Here is a 23,029-nt window from a genome sequence, read left to right as displayed (position 1 = left end):
ATTATTCAATATTCTACTAGACATGTTAGTTATAGCAATATGAGAAGAAAAGGAAATGGAAGAAATTAGAATAGGCAATGAGGAAACAAAGCTATCATCTTTCCAGATGATATGTCATACTTAGAAAATTCTGGAGAATCAACTAAAAAACTATTTGAGATTAGTAACAACTTTAGCAAAGTTGCAGGATACGAAATAAACCCACATAAATCATCAACATTTCTACATATTACTAATAAAGTCCAGCAGTAAGAGATAGAAAGAGAAAATCATTTAAAATAACAGTGGGCAATATAAAATACTTGGGATTCTACCTGCCAAGACAAACCCAGGAACAACATGAACACAACAATAAAACACATTTCTAATAAATAAAATCCAGTCTAAACAACTGGAAAACATTAATTGTTCATGGGTAGGCTGAACCAATATAATAAAATGACAATTCTACCTAAATCTATTTATTAATTACCGTACCAGTTAAGTCTTTTATAGAGGTAGAAAAAATAACAAAGTTCATCTGGAGAAACTAAAGATCAAGGATATCAAGGGAATCAATGAAAAAAGTGTGAAGGAAGGCTGTCTAGCCATGCCAGATCTCAAACTGTATTATAAAGTGATAATTCTCAAAGCAATCTGGTTCTGGCTAAGAAATAGAGTGGTGGTTCAATGGAACAAACTAGGTACAAATTATATTATCTGGTATATGATAAACCCAAAGATCTAAGCTTTTGGAGCAAAAATTCAACATTGGATCAAAACTGCTGGGAAAATTGCAAAACTGTATGGCAGAAAGTAGGTGTAGACAAACATCTCAAACTGTATACCCAGACAAGGTCAAAGTGGGAACATGATTTACACAAACGGTGATATCATAAGCAAATTAGGAGAGTATAGAGTAGTTTGTCTGTCAGATCTATGGATAAGGGAAGAATTTACAACCTAACAAGAAACAGAGAGTACTACAAAATGTAAAATAGATCATTTTGATTATACAAAATTTTAAAAGTTTTAGTTCAAACAAAATTTTAAGGAAAGCAGAAAACTGGAGGAAAATTTTTGCCACAAGTATCTCTAATAAAGGTCTCATTTCTCAAATATATAGAGAACTGAGTCTCATTTATAAAAATATAAGTCATTACTGGAATGATAAATGGTCAAAGGATATGAACGGGCAGTTTTCAGACAAAGAAATAAAAGCCATCTATAGTCATATGAAAAAATGCTCTATATCACTATTGTTTAGAGAAATGCCCATTAAAACAACTCTGAGGTACCACTTCACATTAACTATCAGATTAGCAAATGTAAAAAAAAAGGAAAATGATGAATGTTGGAGGGGATATGGGAAAACTAGGACAATATGTACTGCTGGTGGAGTTGTAAACTGATCAAACTGTTCTGGAGAACAATTTTGTACTATGCCCAGAGGGCTATTAATTATGCATATTCGTCAATCGAGCAATACCTCTACTAGGTCTATACCCCAAAGACATAAAGAGGGGGAAAGGACCTATTTGTACAAAAACATTTATAGCAGCTCTTTTTGTGGTGACTAAAAATTGAAAATCAAAGGAATGCCTATCAGTTGAGGGATGGCTAAACAAGCTGTGGTATATAATTGTAATGGAATATTATTGATATAAGAAATGACAAGCAAGATGTTTTTAGGAAAACATGGAAAGACTTACTGAACAGATGCAAAGTGAAGTGAGAAGAACCAGGACAATGTTGTACACAGTAACAACAATATTGTTCAATGAAGAATTGTGAATGACGTAGCTATTCTCTTCAATACAACAATCCAAGATTATAAAAAAGGACTAGTTATGAAGTGTGTTATCCATCTCCAGAGAAAGGACTGATATTGTTTGCATACAGACTAAAGCATGCTATTTTTTCCACTTTCTTTCATTCTTTTATCTGAATCTTCTTGTACAAAATGACTAATATGGAAATGTTTTACATGATTGCACATGTATAACCTATATCTGATTTCTTACTGTCTCAGGAAGGGAAGGGAATGGTAGAATTTGGAAGTCAAAGTTTTAAAAATGTTAAAAAATTGGAGGGGGGAATAAAATATATAAATATATAATTAATATATTAAGAAATAAAATTAAGGATAAAGACTATAATTCTAAAACAAAATAGGCATTTATTAAGCACTACTATGTGCATACACCATGCTAAAGATTGGGGATACAAAGAAAGGCAAAAACAAAACAACAGAAAATCAGCCCTACTCTCAAGGAGCTCACAGTCTAAGGAGAGAGACAACATGCAAACAACTGTGGACACAAAAGATATATCCAGGTTAAACTGGTGGTAATCTAAGAAGGAAAGCCCTAATATGAAGTAAGCCTGGAAAAACTTCCTGCAGAAGGCAGGCTTTTAATAGGGACAGATGAGAGCAGTGCTTTAGAAGCAAGAATGCATAGACTAGTCTATTATATTGATTAATCAGGGAGGGTCCTGGTTAAGAGCTCCCCTATATCCATAGAATTAATCTTCCTTGCTGCTTGCTTCCCATTCCAATTCCACTTCCCCTTGCTATGATTTCTAGATTTCATAAAATAGATGACAGACCACACTTCACTGGCTTCCCTTTGATGTAGGACGTTCCATCAAATTAATGGCCAGAATGTCTAAGTACATGCAAAATGCACTTGGCAAGAGAAGAGAAAATCTATCGTCTACTCATATGTTGGCAAATTGAAATTTAGCAAAATTCTGCTTAGTGACATGTTTTTTGCTCCTTACTCTTTTCCTACTGCTTTTCTTCCTCTGCTGCCAGACCCAGACCTGGCTCCTCTTTCTAGTAAGTGTATCCAACTTTGGCTGAGCCCCTCTACTTCTCCTTTCTGAAAATAGCTTAGCTGGAGCTATAGGAGAAGCGTTGTGGTTGGGAGGTACGGAGTGGAGCCTTCCTCTTACTTGATACTCAAAATCTTGACTTCTTTTTGCTCATTCCAGCTGTTTTCTGACAGAAGCCAGGTTATAAACAATGATATGCACTAAGTGGAGGAGAGCCTGGGCACAGGGCACCTGCATTGTCATCCCTCAAGCATCCCTCAAGTGAACACTTCACTTTAAAAAGTAATCAACAGTGTATACATATTCATAATGCATACATGCATGCAAGTACATATACATATATACACATTTTTTTTTTTTACCACAAGCTTTTCAGTTTCACTGAAAACTACTTGTTCTGCATTGGTAGCCAACAAATGCCATTAAAGAAATGACTATACAAGTCAGAAATTGATCCTGAAGTTATTTGCACCACGAAATCATCCCAGGCTTTTGAGTATCTATTTTGCACATAAGCCATACAGAATAAGAAAAAGAGATTATCCTCACAGAATTTACAGTCATAAACTAATAATTCCAGGACTTTGAAGAACTATGATTTTATAGTTTCATTTTTTATTTCATAACATTTCTTGTTCCTCCTTTTAATCATTAATTCTATAATTGTGCTTGGAAACATACAACTTCACATTTTAGATTTCATATTCTCATAATTTAATATGCATATTTTAATTTAAATGAATTATTAAGAAGAACTAAAATTACATTCATTTTGAGCATTCTATGAAAACCATTGAGTTAATCAGTGTTACAAAACCAGATTTTTGGAATGGGATGAAAAAAGAGCCAGGGTAGTTCCCATGCAAAATCTTCCCAAGAAATTTTGACAGCATGTTGGAGTGTCTCCTCTGAAGACTGTGTCCTTGGGAACTCTTGTTCCATGTTATTTTGTCAGTACCACCTTTTACTTCTCCAAAAATCAAATTATATTTTATTCCATTCAATTCAAAAATTGTTCAAGTATTTATAAAGGACCTACTATGTACTATGTATGATGTATGTTGGTACTGGGAATCTAAAACTGAAAAACAACTTATCTCCAGTAACTCCATAAAAAAATGCTCCAATTAAAAAAAAAGAAAAGAAAAGAAGAGAAAATGAAAAGGAAGGGGAAAGGGAAGGGGAAAAGGGGAAATGGCATGGAAGGGAAAAAAAAGAAAAAGTCTGTGTTTCAGTCTTCCATGGGCATGTTCTCAACTCCTCTTGTCTTCTGCTTTCAAGCGTCCTCCTTGTTTCTGACCTCTTAAACTTTCTAAAGTTGTCAGCTTTATTCAAAACTTCATTCACATGTTCTTTCAATTCAATTCAACAAACATATATCAAACACCAACTCAGAGCACCTTGCTCCATGCTGAGAGAAGAGTCAAAACTTAAGTAACCACAGTACTTGCCCTCATGGTGCTAGAAGTCTAAAAGGGATATGTAACACATACATAAGGACAAAATATAAATATTAAATGATAAATCAGCCACAGTATGCAGGATTAATTGGAGAGATTAGAAAGTGGAAGTGTGAAGACCTGTTAGGAAGCAGGATTAGGATAGACAGACATGGCAATAGGAATTGGCAATCAGGAGATGTTGCTGAGATGAACCTGACGGATTTGAAAACCAATGGACCATGAAAAAGGGGAAAGTTAAAACCTTCTTGAAGGTTTTGAAGATGGTAAAAGGTGAATATTGTGACACTGGTAGGAATGAAATCAAAAGAGAGTATGAGTTTTAAGGAAAAGCTCAGGTTTAGAAATGTTGAGCTCAAAGTACCAGTAGGAAGTCAAGTCTACATGCCATTTATTTAACACTGCTATGTAACAAGTAATGTGATCAGTGCTGGAGATACACATTCAAGCAAAAAGATAGCCTCTTCCCTCAAGGAGGTGACTTTTTAATGGAGGACAATATTAAAAAAAAAAAACACTTAAAAGGGGAGAAGGGAAGGGAGCATTTGTACTATGGCAAAATCTGGAGAATGGAACATGGTGGGTTTGGACTTTTTCTTTCAAGAGGAATTCACCAATAGGAAAAGGGAGTCATGAAGGCAGAGGGAGAAGGTCACTGAAGCATGGTGAGAAAGTCCAGAAATGACAAAGAAGTGACATTATTCTACAGATAATTGGAAGTGTGTGTCTGGAGGCTGGGGGTCAGGTCAAAGCTGAAGCTATAGATAACGGAAATCATTTATGTATGTGATCGCTGAAATTTGAGATTAAATAGGATTGTCAAGGAAGAGACAATTCAAAGAAAAGTGGAAGAGGGTCAAAGAAAGAATTCGAGGGACTACCTCCCTTAAGTATTCAGTAAAGATGGTAAGAGACTATCATGTTTCAAGGTAAGTTAATCTGTTGAGAAGGTGTGGTCAACAGGGATAAAAACTGTACAGTTAATCACTTTCTAATCTTCCATTACTGACAAATGAAACAAAGTCTGGTTAAATATAAGGAAGTCACTCCTGGTCACATGCATTAAGAAACCTTTGAATTGGCTTGGGAATTAGATTCCTTAGTTACTTCAGAAGATATGATGGTAATTTGTCTCAGATTTATTATTATATTTGTAAGAAGATAAATCAGAATTATGGTCATACAATATTCAAAGCCCCATGTTTCAGGCTAGGTAAACTATATAGCAGATTAAGACATGTTTACTACCATCTAACAACCTTAAATCCAGAAATTAAAGCCTCCTTTATCCCTTTAAACAATGTCAAGAAAACTTCTTTACTTCTGTTTGGAGATGGGGGAAATAAAATATAAAACTAAAATAATTAGGACAAAAATGAGATTTTTTTTTTCACATTTGAAATCTCCTCAGCCGGGTGTCATGACATACTCCTGTGGCAGTTAGCTTCTTACAACTCTGTCCTAGGTAATTTGTGGCTTTCTGTGTACCCTTAAGCCTCCTACTTAATCCGTCAAGAAAATATTCCTCCTCCTCAGACACACATATTTTGTTGATTTTGACCTCCCTCATGCCTGTTTAGCTCTACACTGGCCCTATTATGTGGCCTCCCTGAGGCTCACAGAGCTTTCCCTCATCTGAGGGGACTTGACAAGATGAAGTACATTTGAAAAAATGTGTAAAATATAGACCCCACACTCTCCTCCCTTAACCTAGGCTGCACTTTCGAAGCATCACCTGCCCCCAACACCAAATACACATGTGAAGTGAAGAGGATTCTGAGCTGTCAGTCAAACAGATGAGAGTTACTCCACCTCAGAGCTACTCAAAACAGTGCTTAAAGATACCACCAACCCATATTTGAAAGCATCATTAATATGAGAAAAGGCCTTTTCAAGTTAAATATTTGGGAGTGATATCTGTAGTTTGATCACTATGGGGTCAAAACAGTGACAGCAAAGGTATGGTCAATTACAGCCATACTATCCTCCATATCTGAGGTAGAGCGATTAACTGCAAATCAAATGGCAGGTGCCGGTATGAATGAAAACTACCCAGTCAATTTCTTACTTATGAGTCTTCTTTGGCATCTGACTGCCAGGAGGAGTTTGACCATATGACTTGGAGTTTATGGAAGTACCAGTCATCAGGAATAGGAGAGTGCTGATAGCAGTGGCAGAGAAAGTAATAGTTGGTTACCAAATCTTGCTGACTGTGTGATCAATTAAAGGTAAGAGGAAGGAAGTAAGATCAACATTTGCAGAGGACTGAAGAAGTGAGCCTGAACCAGTTAGACTTAGAGGCAAAAGGTGATCTTTAAACTGAACAGGGAAAAATTAACCTCTTTAGGCAAAGGATAAAGGGGAAATATGAACAAGTTTCTAGAGTATGGAGGAGAATGGGAATGATAAAATCAAGAAAAGAGAATATCCTTTCTAATTTAATGACTGAAGGTGCTTACAAGGCTTTGGATCCTCAAGTATGTATTTATATTTTTTATCCCTGCAGGAGGTCTGAGTTCCTAAAAGTGAATTTTTTAAAGATGAACATGTGTATAACCACCCCTCCAACCTATTCTCAGACCCTTCACTACCTCGAGGTTCAGTGTACTGTTTAGTCAATTACGAAAGAAAATTCAAACTTTGACCTCCCATTCAATGTGTCTTTAATTCACCAATTGTGTAAGAATCACAAGTCAAACAGTAAAATATTTCATCAAAGCAGATTAGCATGGCAGTTCTCAAGAAATTAAAAGGCAACAGAATCCTCAAGTGTCTCAAGCACTATACGTAAAATTGGCTTGTAATCTCTTAAAGAAACCAGTAGGAAAAAAGCATTTCTTGACAAATTTGCCAAGGAGCAGTCAAATTATCAATCTTGGGCTTGGGGGATGGAGTAGGGAAAGAGTCAGTACTTCTGTGTTTCTTCTTGCCTTGGTCATGGATCCATAATCATCATGGAAGTGTTTTCATCATCACAGATCAACTGAAGTTTCATACTTCATTTATGTATTCCATTGCGTATCTCCACCTTTTGTCATTTGTTCAAAAGTAGCATATCCTCTGAGAAGTCAGGTTAGTTCACCCAAGGGTCACTCTCCCTTTTTCTGTTGACCTTTACATCATTTCTTACAGATGCATACAGTTGCCTTAGTTGCTAATCATCCAAGGACAGTTGGCACAGTGAGGATTAGTACAATTCTGCAGGTTGACTTCTACAAATAGTAAACCTTCCAGGAGAAGTTCCAGATAATCAACTGTGTCTTAATATATGTCACAGATTTTCTTCACTCCTTGCTAACATATGGGACCTTTGGGATAGGGCATATACATCTTATATTTATACTTAATGATTGTCACTACCCATCTATGATTGTTAGCATCTAATTTAGCACATCAAAATATGTCAATGGGTTACGTTCATCCATATTCGTAACTGAGCTCAATATACACAGGCTTGTACAATCCATTGGCAGCTTACTTAAAGGCTAAGAAATATAATTGGTGGGTGGCATAATGAATCTCATTGACAAGGTGTTCTTTTATGACAAATACATAACTTGGATATGTGGTTTCTCACACTGAGCTTCTTCCCTAGATAATCCTTCCATTCCTGAAGAATCTCTAAAGTCAAACTTCTCTGTATCAATCCACCCATGAGTAGAACAGTATAGTACTCCTTTGATGCTCCCTGCTGGCTCTGTCCTGTAAAAGTTTTCTGCATAGGAGACAGGAATTGTAATTGGTTTTAAGTATTGAGTACCAGCTAGTTGTCAAGTCACACACTGACAGTACACCAAACAGAGTAGAGTTGATCCTAATTAATACTTGAATTCCAGAAATATTTACCAGGTCTGGATATATCATCTACTCATGATTTTCCAAGGGAACTCCAGATTCACTATGATGTAATCCGTATATGAGTAGTCCTTTTTCCTGAGTCCACAGAGCCCACAAAGACCTACAGAGGTAACAAAAAGATATCTTGAAAGTGTTCTTCATAAATGGCTAGAATATAATTATCACATGCCATCAGTTGTCACAGTATCATGGGGGTCTATGGATTCATAAGGAAAGGACCTAAAAAGGTTGTTGGGTCAAAGAGCTTCTGTGACTCAGGTAGCCTTCATCCCTGATATTCCCTCAATTTGCCATTAACAATCTAGTGGGACTCAGCTACTGGAAAATCATGACCAGATATTTCTCTCAAGTATACCCAGCATGTATATGTCCATTGTATCCATAACTGTAACCAATCTTAGTTCATACAGTGGCTGTGCTCTGTTGATATGGTGTCCAAAGCAGGTTGCCATGGCGTCTGGTTCTAAACCTCTTTAACTTTCCAAAAAGAATGACTCTGTCTACTTCTCCATCTTCTGGTAAGCTTTGCCTGAAATTCTTCAGTGAGACCCAGTTGATATGAATTTGCCTCTCATTTGGCTTCTGTGTACCATACCTGAGAACATATCTTATGGCCATGTAAGGTTAACTCCAGTTTCTTCCAGTCACTCCATCTATCACTTATTACTATTTCCCTGACCAATGAAATCAGCTCTATCTGGTGATGGGACTATCTTTGATGAATGCATATTATTATCTGCACCTATATCATTTCATCCTGCACCATGCACATGATAATATGAGTTCTGAAGCTTTTTCATCCCTATGTCCTTGGACTTTCAATAATTTTTTCTGCATCCACTTTTTAACATTAAAATAAATGCTAGTATTAATCATGCATACACACATAGGAAATAATATAAAGAGATTGATTTCAATAAGACAATATATTTACAAAATATTCTCTATACCATCCTTGACAAGTTTTTCGTATCATTTGGGAAATCCTTATATTGGAAACCTCTTGTTAAATATTCCAATCTATCCATAAACACTTCCCTTTTCTGTTCTCCATAGCAGACTTGCAATCACAATACAAAGCTGTTTTCCTCCCAGTTCTACCCATCAGAGGTGATTAAGGAATATACATGGATCTCCTCTTTATGCTCAGTACTACCAAACTGTCCAGCATCTATGAATATTTAAGCAGCATAACACAGGGCCATTGAGCCTTCAGGGAGTTTGAGTGAAAGGCGTGTGTGTTCATCCTTCATTGCCAAAGAAGACCATGCCATCAGAGAAATGATGACATGACTTGTACTTGACTTTGTTTTTTTGAGTGAGAGAGGGCTGTGCAGGTCACCAGCCTCACTTCCCCTCCAGAACTATCTGAATCCAGTGACCAGATATTCATCAAGATGACTGGAGATGACCCAGAATGAGGCAATTGGGGTTAAGTGACTTGCCCAAGGTCACACAGTTAGTGAGTGTCAAGTGTCTGAGGTGAGATTTGAACTCAGGTCCTCCTGACTCCTGCACTGGTGCTCTATCCACTGCACCACCTAGCTGCCTCACAGTGAAAGTCAGAATCTCAGGGGCTATTCATTAGTTTCCAACATTGTTAAGTGCATCATCAGTCCTTTGCTATCTGTACAGCATCACCATGGCATGACAGGACTCAGGTATATTCATCTGGATAAGGCAGAACGTAAAGCAGGACTCAGTACCTTCCTCTCCAGGTTCACACTGATGCCCTGCTCAAAAATGTTGAAGTTTTTGGTACTGAGTTTTTTGTAATAATACAGACTGGCTTACCCTTTGCTGCCTTTGACCAGGCCCTGCCACTGTTGGTATTCCACAGTGTAGGGCATGCTTCCTCTCAGTCAGCCTTTTACATTGTCTTCAATTCATCCTGCTCTCACCATGATTGAACATTAAATGTTTGAAGCTACTGTTCCAGAGTAAAGAGCTTAAAAATTAATTTTCAAGCACTCTCTTGCCCATCAATATGTTTACCTGAAACAGACCCTACAAACAGAGTATGAGTTGGACCCAGTCAGATTTTTTTTTTTTACTCTATATATTAGATTCTATCCACCTTGCTGTTTCTGTTTCATCAGAGAATCTCTGGAATCATAATTGGTCATAACTGGTATAACAACATTAATCAATGTTCTTAAGTCTCTCAAAGTTACTTTACTTTGCTATTTTATAGATGGCTTGCTTGGTTCTGATCACTTCATTGTATATCAGTTCCTATAATTCCTCTTGGGTTTCTCTAAATCCATCTCTTTCTTTTCTTTCTTATAACAAAATATTAATCCATTACATTTATAAATCATTATTTGTTCAGCTATTTCTCAATTGATGTAAGCTCCTTTAATTACCATTTTGTTGCTATGATAAAAATAGTTGCTATAAATACATTTGTACATGACTCCCTTTCTTCTTTTATCTCTTTGATGTGTAAGTCTAATATTGATATAACTGACTAAAAGATATGGTTTGTTGATTTTAGGAGCATAGTTCCAATTTACTTTCTAGAATAGTTGGACTGATTCACAGCTCCACCAACAATGCATTAGCATGCCTATCTTTCTACAGCTACTCCAACAATCATCTCTATTCATTTATGTCATCACCTAGTTGCAGACTGTCCTGAAAATCTGTCAGTACTCAAAAAGAAAAAGTAGTAGGACCATATAACTAATCATAATTCCCATTCATTTAACAATTTATGGTTTAATTATATATAAAATAGCTTATATCCTTTTGAGATATATGTACATATATTTGTATAAACCTCATTTAAGCCTTTCAGCAACACTGGAGTATAGATGCTATTATTTTCATTCTTATTTTATAGATAAGGAAACAGGCTCTGTTTCTGAAGTGTTCTTTAGAGTCAAACAGCAGTAGGGGTCTGAAGTAGGACTCAGATTTATTGTTTTGTTTGTTTTGCTAACTCCAAGCCCACACTTTATCTTCTTTAATAGAGTGCCTCAACTCAGATAACATAATTAATTGGTACACTGGAAATTAATCAATGAGGAAAATGACAACATATAGCACTTAAACAAGGGCTTTAAGATTTGCAAAGTGTTCTATGTTACCTCATTTGATTAGGAAAAGATAAAGTGTACGATGAAGATAAGCAGGACAAATCAAAGACTTCTTTTCCCCTACCTCTGTTTCCATGCTAACATGATGGAATATCAAATGGCAGGTATCAGAGGGATGATTTTACTTTTCAAAGTCTGCTGAAAAGTTAATGAAGTAAGGAAGATATAACCATTCGGGTAAAGCAGGATGTAAAGCAGGCCAGGACCTGCACTAAAAATGCATAAAGTAATTTTATTGAAAGACAGAGACACTTGCCTGTGGCAGGTGCAGAAGGCAGGCAGTGCCTGAGTGCCTGGGGAAAAGAAAAACCAGCAGAAAGTGTTGGGACACGTTCTAAGACTCCAAAGCTACTCATTTTTTTTGAATACTTGTTCTATCTTTATTGTCTGCCTGTAAGATTATGGTTTACAGTGAGGCGGGGGAGGGAGGGTGGGGAGAAAGATGAGTGGTTTGGTGAAGTCTCCAGTTCTGGAGGCTTTGGATGACACAAGGCCAGCAGAACTTGTGGTTTGTAGCTAAAAGAAATGCAGAATCCTGCTTTGGAGGGAACTGATGAGGGCCAAGTTTGGGAGGGAGGTGGGTAGCACAGATGTCTGTTTGACACGAATCCTGATTCTGTTAAGAAAATCTGACAACCTGGGGCATCCGTGGTGGCTCATCCCCATTTTGAAGGCTTTATATCCTTTTACCTGTGTGAGATGACCTTTTAAAGATTTGGTTATTTTGGGAAAAGTCACAAACAGAGCATTTGTTACCTTTCATCCAGTCCTGGGCATATCTTTTCTTCTACCTTCTATATGTTTGTTTCACAAAAAAACTACACCTAAATCCCCTAGCGTTCACATTTCAGAGAACTGTGAGGGTCCACTACCATTTGGCACCCTCAGTCCTCCTTCCTGTACGATCCAGCCTCCCTGGTGTCTGAAACAAAGAGTTGAGAATTGCAGTCCTCTCTGATGACTTGCAATCATGAGCAGTTTGGCAAAGTATTGCTTTCTGTGAGGCCATGATAAAATACCTCCTCCTCTGGAAGATGATTGTGTTTTGGGAGAGGCACTGCAAAGATATATGTGCTCATCTACAAATATCAGGCCTTGGGCATTTGTTTTCAAATGTAAGAAAATGAGAGGTATGCAGGTGGCTGCTTTGAAGCTGTAAAATTACAAAGGACAGAAGCAGGAATGAGTAAGGTGTCACCCAATGGTCCTATGGAGGTGTATATATTGGAGTGGTGAAAAGGTGGTAAAAACAGGAGATAGGGTTAGATCATTAAAGGGACAGGAGTTACTTGTCTTGGGTGGGGGAAGGGCACTAAAAATGAAGGGCAAAGAAAGGGCTTGGTGGAGTCATGGAGCCAAGAGGAGTCCATTAAATACTTCACGGAAAGAGGAGCAGTAGAAAGGCCTCATTTTCTAGGACTTCGGACAGGGTACAGCAGTTACACAGTTGAAAGAGGTGGCCATAATTTCTGTGTGGTTTCCAACAGAAGCCAAAAATTTGGACCTGGAGCCAAACAGGAAGGAAACCTAACTTGACCCAGGATTAAAGGGTGAAAAAGTAAAGAGTGAGGGTAGGTGGCACCCAGAAGAATATTTCATATTTTTAAATCAGTGGTGAGGTGATTGAGGGCATTTAAAGCTGTGCTAAACTGTCTAAAAACCCCCTAAAACTATGTTGATGATATTCCCTGGCCATATATAGCTTGTTTCTTCAAATTCCCTCATGTTATACTAAAAGGCAGTGATCTAACAAAACCACATGTATGTGTTGGGCTACAGTGGACCAAAGCAGAGGAGACACAATCCAAGAAGCCAGCGAGAAAGTAAGTATAACTAAAAGGTTGCTTTTTTAAGAGAAAAAAATTTGTCCCAATTCTATCAATAATTAGCTGTGCAACTTGGACCAGCACCTTAACTTTTTGCAATCTTATTTTCCTCATCCATAAAATGGGGTTACTAATACACAAAATTACTTATCTCATAAGGGAAAGAGCTCTGTAAAATGAAAAGCACCCTATGTCAATTGTTATTTGTGGGGCCTCAGTTTCTTGAGAGATTTACCAAATGATCTCAAGTAGGTTGGTTTAGGTGATTTGACTCCCTTAGCTCAGCATTGACTTGGGCACAGCTTCTGGGTTCAGTGTAACCCCCTTTGCACGTGCCACAATTTGAGAGATCGTCCTGAGCTTCGTCCCTTAGGGAAGTTCAATGAATACACAGGCTTTGAAAAACGGAGGATGAAGAAGAGTAGTGAAGTTTGAAGAGCAAACTCACTAACTTCTGCAGAGACTAAACATTGGAGCATTCTCTTACATTATCATCCCGGAGGATCTTTTTTTATAAGGAAATATTTGGGGTGGGGAGGAATATGAAAAAGGAGTAAAGAGAAAGAAAATTTAGTGACGAGAAAGAAAATGATTGTAGGCTGAATTCTTTTTCAGGTGAACAGAGTTCCTGGCCTCCATGGCTCCCCTCCATTTGCCTCCCTCCCTCTGCCCCCTCCCCTTCCTTGGCCTCCCAATCCAGCTAAGGCATGCAGGCATCTGCTCTAACCACATGCCTTGTCAGGACGTGTTCCTTCTCACTGAAGAATGCAAAAATGTCAAACCCCTTAAAAATGCTGAAAGGGGAGCCCTGTTTTCTGGGGTGTTAATAGTCACAGGCAAAATCAGAATTTGGCACAATCAAAATTGCTGGGCCTCAAGGATACAGGAAGAAAGTGATCCTTTATTTTTCTTTTCTTTCTTTTTTTTTTTAAGTATGGCATTAAACAGTGCTCTCAAAAGATAGGATATTCATGAGAGTGGAAATGTATTTTGTCCCAGCCACAGGTAGAACAGGTGCAGCAGAGACAGTGCAGCCCTTCCCCCTCCTCAATCAGGCCAGGTGCTACTCTCTCTGACTACCTAGACCACCTCCCAAAAGGAAAGGCAAAGCAGTGTTGGGGCCTAGCCTTTGCTAAGCCCATGGGTTCTGTTCACTAAGGCTGTGACTACACAAAAGCAAATTTATTGTGTTGTTTGCTCTCCAAACTACCTTTTCTTGGCCTCTGTCCTTAGTGTCAACATCACCTGGATCAGACAGGAAGTCATAGCCTAATTGTGTGGGCATGTTGGTCACCCAGGGCCAAATAGGCTCTGGGGGCATCCTCTGGCCAAAATGCCCAAGAATAGGGATTTTTAAGAACCTGAATTGAAAGAGCAATTTTTTTTGTCAAAATGAGAGAAGTTAAAAGGAAACAGAAGATGGAGTTGGTAAGGAACAATCTAGGAGAGAGAAAGCATCTAGTTTAATTTATTCCAAAGACTGACACAGTTTGGGATAGTGGAAATAGACCCACATTTGGAATCAGAAGACTAGGGTTTCAATCCCACCTCAATCAATACTTGAGTGAGTATGAACAAGTCATTTAACTTTTGGGGGTCTCAGTTTCCTCTTTTGTAAAATGAGGGGGTTACACAACATGAGATCCATTCAGTACTAACTCTATGAACCTGAAAAGATCCTACACTATGGAAAACAAAATCTTGCTTTATTTTCCCTCTCGCCGCATTACTCCAATTTTTCTTGTTATTTTTTGTATGTTAAGTCCCCTCAGCTACCTTCCTTCTTTCCTCTGTTCCCTTCCTCCAATATCTCTACACTTTCTGGGCAGTCATTTCCCTCCCCTCCTGCACTATCCTACTCAAAATGAAGCTCACTCCAATTCACCTTCACAAACACTTATGATACAAGGCACTATAGGAATTGTAGAAGATGCAGTCATGTATAAGGTACACTCTCTGCCTTCCAAGAGCTTAAAATTTAACAGAAGAAATAAGATTACAGACAACCATATGCTATGTAAATATACATATCCCATATGGACTATGACAAATGTGCAATGAATGACATGGCTCAGGGTCTGGGGTCCCTGGAGTCTAGATTGGTGAGATTTCTCCCTATCAAGCCCAACTCATACCTACTATGCTACCTTCCCACCATCTTCATAATTCTTCCTCTGTCACCTCCTACTTTCCACCTCTAGTTCCAGAACAATAATCAAACCAACAGTACTATTCCTGGAAAGGAATCTACCAATAGTACTACTCACCATCCCTGTGACTTTAAAACCATCCTCTTTGATCACTACCATTCCCCCATATTTGTGGTCTTCCAGTATGCAGATATAATCTTCTTGAGAGCAGGGACTGCCAGACTTTTTGCATTTGTATCCCTAACTGCTTTTTCCCTGTCGCATTTTCATTCAGTCATTAATTGATTCAAGAGATCATCACTCCCATTCAGGGGCCACCTTGATCTTTGGTCATATAGGAGTGTGAAGGAAGAGAAGAACACTTGTGAAGTATCTGGAGGTCGTAAGATTGGGATAAGATGTCTTTATTGTAAGAATCAATTTTATCCATGAATGTAGGGTCCTGGAAATCTCCTGAAGGTTCTGGGCTATATTTCTCTTTTATTTTGCTATAGGATTATTCCCCCAGCAGAAAGCCTTTCTAGACTAGCCTCTCCTAGCTCCAATTGCCCCTAGCATGTACATGGATTCTTAGTTATATAAATATTACTAAATATTGAGTGCATTTAAATTTCTTTCTTTCCTGCCTTTCCTCTATGACTCTAAGATCCTCACAATCAGGGATCATAACCCTGGTAACCTCACTAACCCCCATCCCCAGAACTTAGGAAGTGTTCTTTCAATAAATGCTGCTGACTGACTGGCTGGGTGACTGAGGGACTGACTCAATCCCTGAAAAGGATTGAAATTCCTCCAAGGATTAGCAGTCATAAATGGGCATGCCTTGTAATAGCCAAGGCAGGTGCAAGTTGAGCTACCCATGAGTAACTGATTAAAGAAGATACATCATCCCCATTATACGATAAACCAACAGCTTCCCTGGCAAATATACTTAGCTAAAACCCAACTGGCTAGCTTCCATAATATGCTTAACTTGGGCCAAACCAGTTCCACTGTTGGGCAAGAACCACCCACAGCCAAACCCAGGGGTCTTTTTCCTTAGGAATAGTGTCATACAAACAACATATAGGAGATAATTGTCTCAAAGATCACTGCTTATAAGCTACCAAATCACCACTTGAATGTGAGAGCTTTGGGTGATTTTCCTACGTGGCCTGACTTTGGCCCATGATGGACCCATAAAGCTATCCCTTGTGCCTTTCTTTATCTCCATTTTGCCCCAGATGCAAAGCTTCCTCCCTTGTAAGCCTCTCTGTTGGTGAACATCAATTTGAGTGAGCAACAATGCAGCTGCAATTTGATTCTCTCTCCTCTTTTTTTTTTCTACCACCTTTACTCTCCTTACAGAAGACCGAAGGAGGGGAGGAATGATGTGCTGTATATAAAATGATTCTGGAAAGCTAGAATTGGTCTTGAGGATGAAGGCTTCTTGGTGGAGTTGGGGATAGAGCCTGGGGCCAGGAGTTAGGAAAATTTGAGTTCAAATTCAACCTCAGATACTCACTACCTGTGTGACCTTGGACAAGTCACTTAATTTTGCTTTGCCTCAGTATTCTCATCTAAAAAATGAGCTGGAGAAGGAAATGGCAAGCCATTCCTGTATCTCTGGTCATATCTGGAGCAAGCAAAGGGCCTGGAATTAAAAATTAGATCTTCTGATTCCACATGCAATGCAATTTGTATCACACAATGCAAAGGCAGTAGAGGAATACTCTTCCAAGAGGAGGGTAATAGTAACAGTTGTTTGCAAAGCATTGTACATGCTTTATCTCTCTGAGTTCTACTGTTATTCAGATTTTACAAATGAGGAATTTGAGTCTTAGGAAGGTCAAATGACTTGTCCTGGGTAACAGAGCTGATAAGAATCTTAGGCAAGATAAGCAAATAATAGCCACAGTTAGGATTGAAAATTAAATTCAGCCAATTAAGCTGAGTAAATGGAGAGCCACCTGTTATACTTAACTAATTTCCTTGTATGATTCCTCCAAGGAGAAAGGAATTCCTATGTGAAATCTAAGATAAGGAAATATCTGCTCAGGAAGAAAAAATATAATAACCAGGTAAAAATAGAAAACATGTAGTAAAATCATAGGTGTTTCTCTATCCCCCCCCCCTTAAGAAGTAAAACTTGAAACCAAAAAAGTTAGACTGTAGCAAGGAAAAGAGAAAGAGTTGGAGAGTAGCAGAGAGAAAGAAATGCATTTTAATATTAAGCTTAATTTAATTTTAATTAAACATAGGTGTCACAGTTCTGATACTCACTCTCCAGGTGCTAGTGAAAGAAAGGCAAACAAGTAAACATTAATTTCATTTCTCTTCACCCAGGAATTTCCAGACTTAAACAATGTTTGTGCCTTCTCTCAAAGAAAATGCTCTAATACATAGAGAGGTTTAAAAAAAAAAAAAAGAAGCCAACATATGGGTTACAAAGAAGTGTAAGTTTTTAACGCTTCATTTTTATTTTTGTGATCTAATGACTGTAGCCACCAGGGTTGGGTGAAAAGCAGGAAAAGGCTCCTACAGGAAGCAAGAAAATAGTTGGAAAAGCTGGGACCAGTCCAATCAGCAGATACCTGCTAGAGTAGGGAAGGAATTGGAGGGTATTCTTGAAAAGCCTCTAGCTGTTATTTTTGAAAGCTCACAGAGGCCAAGAGAAATCACTAAGCTATGAAGAAGGGGAAATGCAGTTCCTATCCTTAAGATAAGGAGGAAGAAGGATGAACCTGGTTGGTATTGATCAGTCAGCAAATTCTGATCCTTGCCAATGAGCTGGAACCATTTGCGAATCCACTCAACACTGCCCAAGGTGCTGCAAATGAATTAGCAATACTTTGGGAAAAGACAAGGAGAATGGTAAGAAGGAGAATATGGAAGAATTTGGGTGCTTTCAGATAACAGTAATAATCAATAATAATAATATTTTGTATTTGTATAGCCCTTTAAGAATTGCAAAGAATTTTATCTCTGCAATCAAATAAGATATCTCACAACTATGAGATAGGTGCAGATAAGGAAACTGAGGCTGGTAGAGGTTAAATGACTATGCAAAACTTCAAAGTATGGTGTAAACAAACTAATTTAGCAAACATAGCTTTGAGTCTTGGCTTGGATGCTTACTAACTCTATGACCTTTTACAGATTGCTTAAACTTTCTGATCTTCAGTATACTCATCTATAAAGTTTAGATAAAACCTCTGCCTAGGTCACGGGATTGTTTGAGGATTAAATGAGACGACATGTAAAAGTATTTGGAAGATTTTGTTGAAATGTAAAGCTCTACATAAAGTTTAATTATTATGACCATCATTAAATAATAATAACTGAACTTGAGCAAGTGACTTATGTGTATGTGTCTATGCTTGTATATGATCCAACAACTATGTTAATTCTTTGGGGGGGTCGCAGTGAAAACTGCAAGACAAAAATGGAACTCCAGTGCAGTTGAAATTGTAAGAGGTGCTAGAAATCTCATCATCAGGATGTCATTACACCTCCATGCAATAATTAGCTCCTTTTGATCTGTAAACAACTCTGTCCTAGGTAATTTGTGGCTTTCTGTGTACCTTATGCCTCCTACCTTAATCAGTCAAGAAAATATTCCTCCCCCTCAGACACACATACTGTTGTTGGTTTTTACCTCCCTCATGCCTGTTTAGTTAGTCTACACTGCCTCTATTATGTGGCCTTTCTGAGGCTCACAGAGCTTTCTCTCATCAGAGGGGGCTTGTCAAGATGAAGAACATTTGAAAAAAAGGTATAAAATATAGACCCCACACTCTCCTCCCTTAACCTGGGCTGCACTTTCAGAGCATCACCTGCCCCCAACACCAAATTACACAGGGGAGTTGATGAAGATTCTGAGCTGTCAGTCAACTGGGTGAAGAATACACCACCTCATAGCTAGTCAAAACAAAGCCTAAAACTACCACCAACTCATGATTGAAAACCCCCTTAAATGTGATAAAAAAGCATTTTTTAAGCTCTGTCTTTGGGCACTTTATAGAGGTTCTGTCACTGCAGTGGGCAGAATGTTGATGGTGAGTACAAGGTCATTTATAGTCATACTGTCCTCTACATCCAGGACAGAGTGATTAGCAGTAAATCACATAGCAGGTATCAGTATGAATGAACACCATCTAATCAATTACTTGTTGATGAGTCTTGTAGAAAGATAATAGTTTCTGCAATGAAAAGGTTACCAAAAAGTCAGGGAATATGTGTTATTACCATATTAAATATCAATGAGTATTTGAAAGGAGTAACTCAGGAGACTAAAATGTATATCTTTTCCCATCATTTCTGCTGTATCCTTTCCCAGTCATCCTCTTTCCATAGCTACCTCACAAAGCTTCAAAGAAAATCATTAAACCCACAGAGTACAATAAATGCTCTTCAATTAAAGGGGCTTGTGTGTTTTGGATCGGATCACATAAGACAACTGACCCTCTTCCTCTGAAACAGCCTCTTTAAACCCACAGAAATTAAGACACCCCCCAATGACCAATCTTCATTTCTTTATTCCTATCTCTTCCAATGTATATACAAGGCTTGCACTTGTATACATAAGATCAACTTGCTTCTTAAAAAAAACCATAATAAGGAAGGGATTTTACGAATCAACAGTGTGGATGAAGAGAAGCAGGATTATACATGCCATGGACTGGGGAAGCGAGGGAGGCTGAAGGAGGTGGTTTTTTTCTCCCTCTCTTTTCAGCCTCACATCATTAGAGAATATCAAATGGCGGATATCAGAGTGACAGCTTTACTTTGCAGAGTCTATTGAAAAGTTAGTGAAGTAAGGAAGATATAATCGTTCGGGTAAAGCAGGATGTAAAGCAGGCCAGGACCTGCACTAAAAATGCATAAAGTAATTTTACTGAAAGACAGAGACACTTGCCTGTGGCAGGTGCAGAAGGCAGGCAGTGCCTGAGTGCCTGGGGAAAAGAAAAAAAAACTTCAGAAAATGTTCGGACACGTTCTAAGACTCCAAAGCCACTTCTTTTTTTTTTGAATGCTTGTTTTATCTTTATTGTCTGCCTGCAAGATTATGGTTTGCAAGGGGAAGGGGGGCGGTGTTATCTGAGGGAGTGGAATGCTTGGTTTGGTGGGGCCTACAATTCAGGAGGGTTCTGATGACATAGAGGGCCATCAGAGCTGATCTGGAGGAAACTGGAAAGGGCCAAGGCTGGGGGTGGCACAAATGGCTGTGTTGACTGAAGTTCTGATTATGTGAATTAAGCCCATCAGCCTGGAGTAGCAACCTCTGCTTTGAAGTCTTTTCATTCTGTCACCTGTGTGATGTGCCTTTTTTACAATTTGTTGGATTTAGAAAAGTGCTTCTATGGCATCCCCACCCCACCCCAAGCAGAGCTTTGGCCTCCTTTCCTTCAAAACTGGCATTTTCCTCCTTGTTGCTGATTTAGACAGGTCAGGGGTCTGGTATTTAATGCCCTTTTCTGTTCACTGAATGATGAAATTAAAAGTATACTTCGTAAGGTTGCAGATGATACCCTGTTGGATTGGATCTCTAATGTGTTAGAAGATGAAAGTCGAATTCACAAGGGCCAGGACATTTTTAGTAAAAACAATCTAGCCAAACCAGAAAGAACAAGTGCAAGCTAGCTAACACTATATGATCAATTCAATAAACACGTAAAGGCCTATTCTGTGCAATGTGCTGTGCTGGGACCTGGCAATAAAAAGATAAAAATGGCACTGTCCTCATCTTCAGGGATCTTGCATTCTTTAGGGGGAACACTATCTACACAGATGAGCAAATGCAAAGTACCTAAAACTTAAATAAAAAGTAATTGATGGTGGAAGAGAACTAGCAACTGTAAGAATTAGGACAAGGTCTCTTATTGGAGGTGGCCTTTGAGCTGAGCCTTAAAGGAAGCTAGAGATTTTAAGAAGTGGAGGTAAAGAGGGTATGCTTTCCAAGCATGGGGAACAGATGGTGAAAAGGCCTGAATACAGGTGAAGAAATATCACATCCGGGAAGCAACACACAGGTCAATTTGACTAGAACATTGACTAAGAAAAGGGAAATAATGTGCATTAAGCCTGGAAAAGTACTCTGGAACTAGGGTGTGGGGAGATGTTAATGCCAAACAGGAGCATTTGTGTTTTATCCTAGGGGCAATAGGAAGTCCCTAGAGCTTTTTAAGAAAGAGAGAAATGTGGTCCAACCTGTGATTTAAGTATATCACTGTTAGCAACTATGTGGACAGTGGATTAAGGAGGAAAAACCTGAGGCAGAGAGACCAGTTATGAGACTGTTGCAAGAGCCTAGAAGTGATGAGACCCTGGTCTAGAGTGGTTGTGGTCTTAGTGAAGAAAAGTGGGCAGATAAGGAAAGAAAGGGGCCACTGTGTACCTACCAAGTATATCTACCAAGGGGCGGCACTTTAACCAAGAGTAGAGCACGACCTGAGGGCTTTTTGTTTGTGTTTTTGTTGTTGTTATGTTTTGTTTTCTAACATACCCTGATCCTGTGGTTAGATTAGAAATGGATTACCAAAAATAAAAGGACTACCCTACTGCATTGAGGTCCCACTTGAGGTGGAATAAAATGAGTCCATAATGTAGTCAGGCCTGTGATTTAAGAATACCATTTTGACAGATATGTAGTAGATGAATTGAAGAGGGAAAAATACCAGAAAGAGTGATAGTGTGAAATAAAATGAAAGGTTGTTTGATCAGATGGTATGGGGTTATTAAAGCCAGAAAAGGGAATTTATATTTCAATTGGTAATAAGAATTATTATTAGTAAGAACAAGAAAATAAGAAATAAACAAAACTTTGTGGAGTGATATAATTAGATAGGGCTTTAGAGTTATTCCTCTGGAAAGTGAAGGATGGAATGAAATGGGGGAAAGTCTAAAGGCAAAAATCCTGAGTAGTCTCAGAGGGTGAGAGATAAGGAGGACTAGGAAAGGCTTCATCAGCAGATGGGACTTTACCTGAGACTTGAAAGATGCCAGGGAAACCATGAGGTAGAATTTTGAAAAGAGAGAAATCTAGGCATGGGGAACAGCCAGTGAAAACACCCAGAGTTAGGAGAAGGAGTTTCTTGTGAAAGAAGCAGCTAGGTGTAGGTTGTGGGGAGTAATGTGTAAGAAGGCTGTAAAGATAGGAGGGGGATAGGTTTTCATGGACTTTAAAAATCAGACACGGCATTATTCTGTTGCTCCTGAGGCAATAGGGAGTCACTGCAGAAAAGGGAAATGACATGGTCAGACTTATGCTTTAGGAAAATAAATATGACAAGTAAGTGGAGGATGGACTGGAGTGAGGAGAGATTTGGGGCAGGAAGAACAATTAGCAGGCTACTGTAATAGTGCAATCATGAACTGAGGAGAACATAAACCACAGTGGTGTTGGTATCAGAAAAGAGAAAAGGGTGTATACAAGGAAAAATCAACTGGCTTTGCAACAGATTGGAATATTGGGGGTAAGAGATAGAGAGGAGTCAATAATGACACCTATACTGTGAGCCTGGGTGACTGGGAGGATAGTGTAACCCTTTGTCATAATAGGGAAGTTATGAAGAGTTTAGGGATTGGGGCTGGCAATAATTAGTTCAGTTTTGGACATAGAGAGTTTAAAATGTCTATAGGACATTCACTTTGTGATGTCCAATAGGAAGTTGTGAGACTGAAGAGCAGTAGAGAAGGTAAGGATGGATAAGCAGATTTGAGAATCAACGGCACAGAAATGATGACTGAATTCAAATGAACTCATGAGCTCCTCAAGTGAAACAGTAAAAGGAAAAAAAGAGAAGGCCCAGAATAGAGCCTTGGGGAACACTCATGGT

General features: G+C 38.5%; 1 long non-coding RNA gene across 2 annotated transcripts in view; it reads right to left on the bottom strand.

Moving 5' to 3' along the window:
* Window positions 1–2,138: 2,138 nt before the first annotated feature.
* Window positions 2,139–23,029, bottom strand: part of LOC140501214 (uncharacterized) — a 47,269-nt gene continuing 26,378 nt past the window's right edge. The window contains exons 3-4 of one of the 2 annotated variants that reach the window (XR_011966098.1): window positions 8,124–8,235; window positions 2,139–7,992 (exon numbers count right to left, since the gene is read on the bottom strand). This is a non-coding gene — a long non-coding RNA (uncharacterized lncRNA). Of the gene's footprint in view, window positions 8,236–23,029 lie in introns of both variants that reach the window. The other variant, XR_011966097.1, reaches the window with a different exon arrangement.

This window comes from Notamacropus eugenii, chromosome 4 (genome assembly GCF_028372415.1).
Source record: "Notamacropus eugenii isolate mMacEug1 chromosome 4, mMacEug1.pri_v2, whole genome shotgun sequence".
In the NCBI taxonomy this organism is placed as follows: domain Eukaryota; kingdom Metazoa; phylum Chordata; class Mammalia; order Diprotodontia; family Macropodidae; genus Notamacropus; species Notamacropus eugenii.
This window is presented reverse-complemented; position numbering and strand designations above follow the sequence as displayed.